The following is a 9,319-nucleotide window of genomic DNA, read 5'->3' on the forward strand; positions in this document are numbered from 1 at the left end:
TCCGTCGTATACTAGCGGACCGCGGCCGATTTAAGCTACGACCTAGCAAGTGTGGTGTCTGGCAGTGACACCACAAATGTAACATATTGCGTATACATAGGAAAACAAATTCACTACTGTACAGCTACATTATTGATGATAAACAGCTGGAGAGAGCGTCTGCCGTAAAATATCCAAGCGTAACTAACAAGCGGGAAAAGCAGAAACCAGACTCAGATTCATCGGAAGAATCTTAAGGAAATGTAACTCATCCACCAAAGAAGAGGCTTATAAGGCGCTTGTTCGCCCGATTCTTGATTATTGTTCATCTCTCTGGGATACCTATCAGGTAGCGCTGACAGAGGAGATAGAGAAGATCCAACGAAGAGCGGCACGTTTCGTCACGGGATCGTTTAGCTGGCGAGAGAGCGTTACGGACATGCTAAACAAACTCTACTGGCAGACGTTACAAGAGAGGCGTTATGCATCACGGAGAGATTTACTATTGAAATTTAATTTCGGGACAGCGCTTTTCAGGAGGAGTCAGACAACATATTACGTCCCCCCACATACATCTCGCGTACTGACCACGAGGAGGAAATTAGAGAAATGAGAGCCAATACAGAGGCTTACCGACAATCATTCTCCCCACGCATTATTCGCGAGTGGAACAGGGTTGGAGGGATCAGACAGTGTACCGAAAGTACCCTCCGCTACACACCATTAGGTGGTTTGCGGAGTATGATGTAGATGTAGATATTGTTATCCTTGCTACCGGAAGATTTATCATCCAGGGTCTATAAGATTCATAGTGCACATCTTTAAATAACTTCTTAACGACATGGTACAGAGGCTGAAGTTTAAGGGTCATATTTTGTAGAGTGCTAACCATGCCAATTTCGTGGTGTTGACCTTGGCACACGCATGGTCGCCGTGTGCAGAGGACCATCATCAGGAGTGACCGGTGCACTGCGCGTTGATACACACTTATACTCCTCCAAGCATTAAAGTCTGATGTTAGTTCCGCCACAGTTCTGCGCCTGTCCTGGTTTTACCAGTCTGTCCAGTCTATCCTACATCTATAATGGAGGGTGGCCGCGCAAATCCACGCCATCTTGGTTTCGCCGCGTGTTCAAGCCATGTTGAAGGTACTCACCACCGCCAAGTCGTGCAATTTCCGAAATGCTCGTGTTGAGCCTCCGAGGCATCATAATCTGCCCTCGGTCAAACATAGGTAGGTCGCGCGCCTTCCCCATTCTACATACGGACAGCATGCTCACTGATACTACACTACTGGCCGTGGATCTTTCTACCCCACGAAGATGACGTGCTACAGACGCGAAATTTAACCGACAGGAAGATGATGCAGTGATATGCAAATGATTAACTTTTCAGAGCATTCACACAACGTTGGCGCCGGTGGCGACACCTACAACGTGCTGACATGAGGAAAGTTACCAATCGATTTCTCATACACAAACAGCTGTTGACCGGCGTTGCCTGGTGAAACGTTGTTGTGATGCCTCGTGTAAGGAGGAGAAATGCGTACCATCACGTTTCCGACTTTGATAAAGGTCGGATTGCAGCCTACCGCGATTGCGGTTTATCGTATCGCGACATTGCTGCGCACGTTGGTCGAGATCCAATGAACAGAATATGAAATGGTGGGTTCAGGACGGTAATACGGAATGCCGTGCTGGATCGGGACGGCTTCGTATCACTAGCAGTCGAGACGACGGATCGTGCAGCCACCTCTCGATCCCTGAGTCAACAGATAGGGACGTTTGCAAGATAACAACCATCTGCATGACCAGTTCGACGACGTTTGCAGCAGCATGGACTATCAGCTCGGAGACCATGCCTGCGGTTACCCTTGACGCTGCATCACAGATAGGAACGCCTGCGATGGTGTACTCGACGACGAACCTGGGTGCACGAATGGCAAAATGTAATTTTTTCGGATGAATCCAGGTTCTGTTTATATCATCTTGATGGCCGCACCCGTGTTTGGCGACATCGCGGCGAACGCACATTGGAAGCGTGTATTCGTCATTGCCATACTGGCGTATCACCCTGCGTGATGGTGTGGGGTGCCATTGGTTACACGTCTCGGTCACCTCTTGTTCGCATTGACGACACTTTGAACAGTGGACGTTACATTTCAGATGTGTTACGACCAGTGGCTCTACCCTTCATTCGATCCCTGCAAAACCCTACATTTCAGCAGGATAATGCACGACCGCATGCTGCAGGTCCTCTACGGGCCGTTCTGGATACAGAAAATGTTCGACTGCTGCCCCGGTCAGCACATTCTCCAGATCTCTCACCAATAGAAAACGTCTGGTCGATGGTGGCTGAGCAACTGACTCGTCACAATACGCCAGTCACTACTCTTGATGAAATGTGGTATCGTGTTGAAGCTGCTCGGGCAGCTGTAGCTGTACAGGTCATCCAATCTCTGTTTGACTCAATGCCCAGGCTTATCAAGGCCGTTATTACGGCCAGATGTGGTTGATCTGGATACTGCTTTCTCAGGATCTATGCACCCAAATTGCGTGAAAATGTAACCACATGTCAGTTCTAGTATAATATATGTGTCCAATGAATACCCGTTTGTCAACTGCGTTTCTTCTTGGCGTAGCAATTTTAATGTCCAATAGTGTATATGCACTGTGCGTGTGTCTGACTAGCAGACATTCTTCGCCAGGTGACGTTGCTATCGCCTGGACGGGTTGACATCGATAGCAGGTCGGTGCTCGTAATGTTCTTCCTGATCAGTGTATATACCAATTGTACCATGAAAGCGTATTACAGTGTTTAGAATACCAGCTTAAAGTGAGGAATCTAGGAATATGCTACAACCCCATACATATCTCTCCCATAGAAATCGCGAAGACAAAATTATAGTAATAAAAGCGCACGTAGCAGATTATGCGATGATAGGTAAAATGGGAAGTACCCTCTGCTGTGCATTTCACAGTGACGTGTAGAGTACAGCTATCGTTAGAGAAGAAGATTTCTTAGAGAACCAGAAAACAAAAGTAAGCAGTGCTTTGATTATCACCAAAGTGTATCAGATGCCTCTCAGCCTGAGTGTCACTTAGTACAAAGGGGTCAAGGCCGGAACTAATTTATGGTCTGCGCGGGAAAGTTCGGCCCCGTATCGCAGCCGCAAGTGTTCGCTTACACTGCCGTAATTTCATCTGGCCCAGTTTGACGTGAGGGTGTGCCTCGAAGAGGAGCCGCGCGTTGGCACATCTTGGTCTGGGGGCATTATGTGTGGCTGTCACAGGTTGTGCCTTTAACAACCCTACCATCTCTTTTCGGACAGCTTCAACTTACGAGAGTCACTCCGAAAGAAATGCACACTATTTTTGTAAAAATACAGTTTTCATTCTGCATGTGTAAAAGTTTTACTGTGTGTAGATACATCCTTCCTGCTTGTTTTCAAACTTAGTTCAACCTGTTCCCGTACGTGGCGCCGTCACAGCATGTCTCTAAGATGGCTGCTACACTTGACGTTCATCAGAAGCGACGTGCTGTCATAGAATTCCTGTGCTGTGAATACGAGACAGTGGTAAACATCCACAAGAGGTTGAAAAAGGGTATGGAGATGCTGCTGTCGAACGCAGTCCAGTTAGTCGGTGGGCAAGCAGGATATGTGATGAAAGTGGGCACGGGAATATTGAGGATTGTCCTCGCAGAGGCAGGCCTCGTACTGCACACACTCCAGACAATGTGCAGAGAGTTAACGAATTGGCGACTGCTGACAGACGCATCACAGTGAACGAATTGTCACGCTACGTTGGGATAGGGGAAGGAAGAGTCTGCAGAATACTGAAAGTGTTGGCGTTAAAAAAGGTTTGTGCCAGGTGGGTTCCCAGGATGTTGACATGGGCTCACAAGGAAACAATAAAAACGGTATGCAGCGAACTTTTGGAACAGTACGAGAATGGTGGAGATGAATTCCTTGGAAGAATTGTGACAGGTGATGAAACATGGCTCCATCATTTTTCACCAGAGGCGAAGAGGCAGTCAGTGGAGTGACATCATGCAAATTCACCCAAGAAAAAAAATTCAAAACCACACCTTCTGCTGGAAAAGTTATGGTTACAGTGTTTTTCGATTCCGAAGGACTCTCGCTTGTGGACATCATGCCAAGTGGAACCACCATAAATTCTGATGCATATGTGACGACACTGAAGAAACTTCAAGCTCGACTGAGTCGTGTTTGACCACATCGGCAAAAGCAGGATATTTTGCAGTTGCATGACAATGCATGGCCACATGTCAGTCGAAAAACCATGAAAGCGCTCACAAAACTCAGATGGACAACACTGAAACACCCACCTTACAGTCCTGACCTGGCTCCATGTGACTATCATCTCTTTGGGAAACTGAAAGACTCTCTTCGTGGAACAAGGTTTGAAGATGATGACTCCCTTGTGCACGCTGCCAAACAGTGGCTCCAACAGGTTGGTCCAGAATTTTATCGTGCGGGTATACAGGCGCTGGTTCCAAGATGGCGTAAGGCAGTTGAGAGGGATGGAAATTATGTGGAGAAATGAAAATATTGTCCCTAAAGGATGTATCTACACAGTGTAAAACTTTCAAACATGTAGAATAAAAGATGGATTAAAAAAAAATAGTGTGCATTTCTTTTGGACTGACCCTCGTACTTTAAAATTTCCTCCATCTTCCAGGTCAGAAACATTTTTACTTTTCCTGAGGGCATTTTTGTTCCGTCTTTACAACTGGGAGGAGGAGGAGGAGGAGGAGATTAGTGTTTAACGTCCCGTCGACAACGAGGTCATTAGAGACGGAGCACAAGCTCTGATTAAGGTAGGATGGGGAAGGAAAACCAATGCGAGTCCAGTGTGCTAACCACTGCCTTACCCCGCTCACTTCGTCAGAACTAGAAGACACGATTCGCTCTATTGAAGTAAAGCATCGTCAATGGTCTGTAATTAGACATGCACATTCCACTGTCTGCTGGCACTGGTGTATGCAAAGTTACTGCTTTCCTTTCACATTCAACAACAGTATTTTTTTAACTTTATTCACTGACAGCCTGTGTTGTCTGTTAGTCAAAATTTGACCAGTTGTCTAAAACACACGTTCGGCAGGGACGGATGTTGCTACAGTACACAACTTCCGGACAGCTAAATACTAAAGGCTGAGGTCCTGAAGTTCCCTTCCCAACCACCACTATAACGGATCTGCCTGCCTAACGATTAAGCGGTCTTCCAGGTACCTGTAATAAAAAGATATAAATAATCGGGTTTCAGTAGAATGTCACTCTGGATATTTTAAAGTGATTGAAATAATAGCAACAATAAAAATACACTTAGTTCGCTTACCTGTTTACTTCTACAATAGCTTCAGGCATAGCTTTTGGAAACTGTGCTTCTAACATCTAGCTAAGTCCTCGGTGTAGGTAGCCCATGGTGAAAATTCGTCTAGTTCATCTTCATCAGAAACTGTCTCCGTGGCAACGGAACTTACAGTTCCCCGCGAAGTCTCTCCTGGATAGGATCTTAAAATTAGGTCTGCTACATCGGCGATGACGTCTTCTTTGATCCTTCCGGCATCAAGAAGATTCGTAAAACATGCCCTGTTTCTTGAACCTAGGATCCAAGAATGTACAGGTTGCAAACGTCTTGCTCTTCTCAATGTTTCCATAGTATCTGGTTAAACCGACCACCAGCGAGTGTGTAGTTTGCGTCACGAGGCTATGAAACTTCTTTGAATCGATCATTTTCTGGCAGGAAGAGCGTAATCCATTAATCCATTTCTTAAAACAATCACCATCGACATCGATACTTTTTTGGTTGAAGCTGACGAAATGGATTAAAATTTGGGCTGTGGCCGGGACTCGAACGCGGGTCTTCTTGCTTGTTAGGAAGAAATGCTAACCATTATACAAGCGCCATAAGATGGTTAACATTGCTGCACGAATTACCTAAGCTAAGTGCCCTCCCCAACACAAACTTCAGTTCATTCTTCCCTTACATATTGTCGCTATTTTCAGGGCTCTCCGATATTGGCAAACACCCCAACATTGGACGTAATGGGACGTCCTTGTACCATTGGTGATCTTATAGATCTTATAATTAAGTGTTTCCCATTAAGTCCAATGCTGTGGTGCTTGCCAATATCGTAGAGCCCTGGCAGTAGTGACAATATGTAAGGGAAAAATGAATTGAAGTTTGTGTTGGGGAGGGCACTCAGCTTAGATAGATCGTGGAGGGAAGTTAACGCTCGTACTGATGTGGTATAATGTTTATCATTTTTGCCTAGCAAGCCAGAAGATCCGGGTTCGAGTCCCGCCCACAGCACAAATTTTAATTGATTTCGTCAGTTTCGATCATTATCGTAGATAATAAAAAGAGAGTTAGTCTCAGGGAAACATTAAATTATAACATTTATACATATTTGGTTGATTGGTTGATTCGGGGGAGGGGACCAAACAGGGAAGTCATTGGTCCCATCGTATTATGGAAGGATGGGGAAGGAAGTTGGCCATGCCCTTCTAAAGGAACCATCCCAACATGTGCCTTAAGAGATTTAAGGCAATCACGGAAAACCTAAATCAGGATGCCCGGATGCGGGTTTGAACAGACGTCCTCCTGAATACCAGTCAAGTATGATAACCACTGCGCCACCTCGCTCGGTATACAAATTTGTCTGCACTCATTTCTCATGTCACTATTTCGAATGGCTTCAAAACTGCTCATGTCAAGAATAATGAGCCATTCTTCCACTGCAATGGCGGGAGCCTTAGTGTCTGGTACAGCACCCGTACTTTTCACAGCACCTGAAAGTTTATGAAAGGGTTCGATAATGTAAAACGTCCAGTTCCACCTAGTAGAAACACTGTGGATGAGTTTTCTAATTGGGAGGTCGTTCTGATGTAAATAGTTTCTTAGGGCTGCCATTGCTATCGTGCTGCTTTTGAAGCATTCCACAGTTTCCCCGCACATTCTGCAGAACAACTTGTAACTCACTCTACTTCAACGCAAACTGCACTTACGAGCGAAACACCCAAATTTAGTAAATTTACTTCGTTCGATTCCGCGAAAAATACTCGGAGCATTGTCGGAGACAACAATTATATCTTTCTTCTTGAAGTTGTATTCGTTTGTGATTCGCTGAAGCTGAACACGTAGGTTTTCTGCAGTATGTTCGTAAGACGGTCTGCATGGTCATAGTGTCTGGTAAAATAAAATGGGCGTTGTCAGCCATGAAACTTTCTGTATTAAATGATGTCCCAGATCACGTCAGAAACGTGATCTGGGATGATGTCTATAGTCAGTAGTTAGACAGATAGGTGCAAGATGAAGGCATTCTTGTATTTTAACCGTCCGTTAGTCGCGCGAAAATTCGTGACTTCGTCACTCGCGCGGATGACTGGTGTCATCCACAAAGCAAGCCGTCTATTTGTACACTTTGAAGGGTCTTTATGACTGGTGTTTTGATTTTTTATTAAATCTAAATACAATACATTTAATATTTCTACACAGTATAATATATTCTAACGTTTGAAAGAGTTTGACCACTCGAAGAACAATATCTTCCGCTGAATTACAGACATTATACGGTCCCTCTTGTTGCTTACCGACTTACGGTTCTAAATTCAAAGTGTAAGCTGTTTTTACATCAGCCAAAGCAAACACATTTAACCCATACTTTGCTGGTTTGCTAGGAATATATTGCCTGAACGGACAGTTTCCTCTAAATGCCAAATGCCGTTCGTCAACAGTAAGATATTCACTAAGTGAAAAACATTTTTGGCAATTGTTCGTGAATAGTTCAAGTACCTCTCTGACAGCTATGGTAGCAGCCAACTTGTCAATCTCTCTGCGAACACCTCTATCAGGGATATTGTCAGACCTCCGACATCTGAACAGAAACCTGAATCGGTTTTCACTTACGCATAAATAAAATGATTCAAGTCCGTTTCCCTTTAAGCTATCCCACAATTTCGATATACTCTTCCTAGAACATCTTAAAGATTCACACAGATATAACAAACCAATGAAAGCTCTGAGCTCTATCGCATCTGTTTCTTTAGCGTCCCTTTCCCTAGAGAAGTTAGCAAGAACTTAATTGATGTATATATTAGTGCATGTTGCGATAATGTTTATTAGGCTTTCATCCAAGAACAAATCCAGAGCCGGCCGAAGTGGACGAACGGTTCTAGGCGCTACAGTCTGGAACCGCGCGACCGCTACGGTCGCAGGTTCGAATCCTGCCTCGGGCATGGATGTGTGTGATGTCCTTAGGTTAGTTAGGTTTAAGTAGTTCTAAGTTCTAGGGGACTGATGACCACAGCAGTTAAGTCCCATAGTGCTCAGAGCCATTTGAACCAAATTCAGAATTTCTATTTGTCTTTTTTATACGAGCTTGTTTTTCGGTCCAGACAAATGCGTAATAAAATTACAAGATATGCTTCTAACACTGGTAGGATATTTACTTGTCCTCCGTTCAGTTATTCCATCTTTCCCTAAAAAAATGCATCCTCTTGAGTTACTTCTTCCTGTGATTCATATTCATCATTGTCTGACACTTCTTGTTCTGTTCCTGAATCATGACCGCTTTCATGAACAGAATGGCAACGGCCTTGCCGCAGTGGATACATCGGTTCCCGTGAGATCACCGAAGTTAAGCGCTGTCGGGCGTGGTCGGCACTAGGATGGGTGACCATCCAGGTCACCATGCGCTGTTGCCATTTTTCGGGGTGCACTCAGCCTCGTGATATCAATTGAGGAGCTACTCGACCGAATAGTAGCGGCTTCGGTCAAGAATACCATCATAACGACCGGGAGAGCGGTGTGCTGACCCCACGCCCCTGCTATCCACATCCTCCACTGAGGATGACACGGCGGTCGGGTGGTCCCGGTAGGTCACTCGTGGCCTGAAGACGGAGTGCTTTCATGAACAGAATCATCAGTTTCTGAGTCAGCGCTATCACTGTGAGCATCTTCATCACTCAGCTCATTGAACCATTCCAGTCATACATTAGGTTCTCTACTAAACTCTGTCTGAGGTTTATTGCCTTTGACATTCCTTCCACAATTTAAAAATAAAGAGAATACTAGGTAACACGGAAGGTAACTGCAATAAGTTTCAATACGTCTAAATTTGCGCACATGAAAGATCGATTGACGCTAGGAAAGCAATAAAGTAATACAGACTTACTTTGTTTCAGATTGTGGCACCAGAACTCGCGTGCTTGACAAGTGTCCTCCACTCCGTAATAATGTTTCATAAACAATGTATCTTTCGTAACAGAAAGGCAACAATGATTGGAGCTAACAGCCGGAGAGTTAACAGAAAG

General features: G+C 44.9%; 1 pseudogene; it reads left to right on the plus strand.

The window, feature by feature from the left end:
- The first annotated feature begins 8,592 nt into the window (after positions 1-8,592).
- Positions 8,593-8,710, plus strand: LOC126093061 (5S ribosomal RNA; annotated as a pseudogene).
- Positions 8,711-9,319: the final 609 nt, after the last annotated feature.

The sequence above is a fragment of the Schistocerca cancellata genome, chromosome 7, assembly GCF_023864275.1.
Source record: "Schistocerca cancellata isolate TAMUIC-IGC-003103 chromosome 7, iqSchCanc2.1, whole genome shotgun sequence".
Lineage (NCBI taxonomy): Eukaryota > Metazoa > Arthropoda > Insecta > Orthoptera > Acrididae > Schistocerca > Schistocerca cancellata.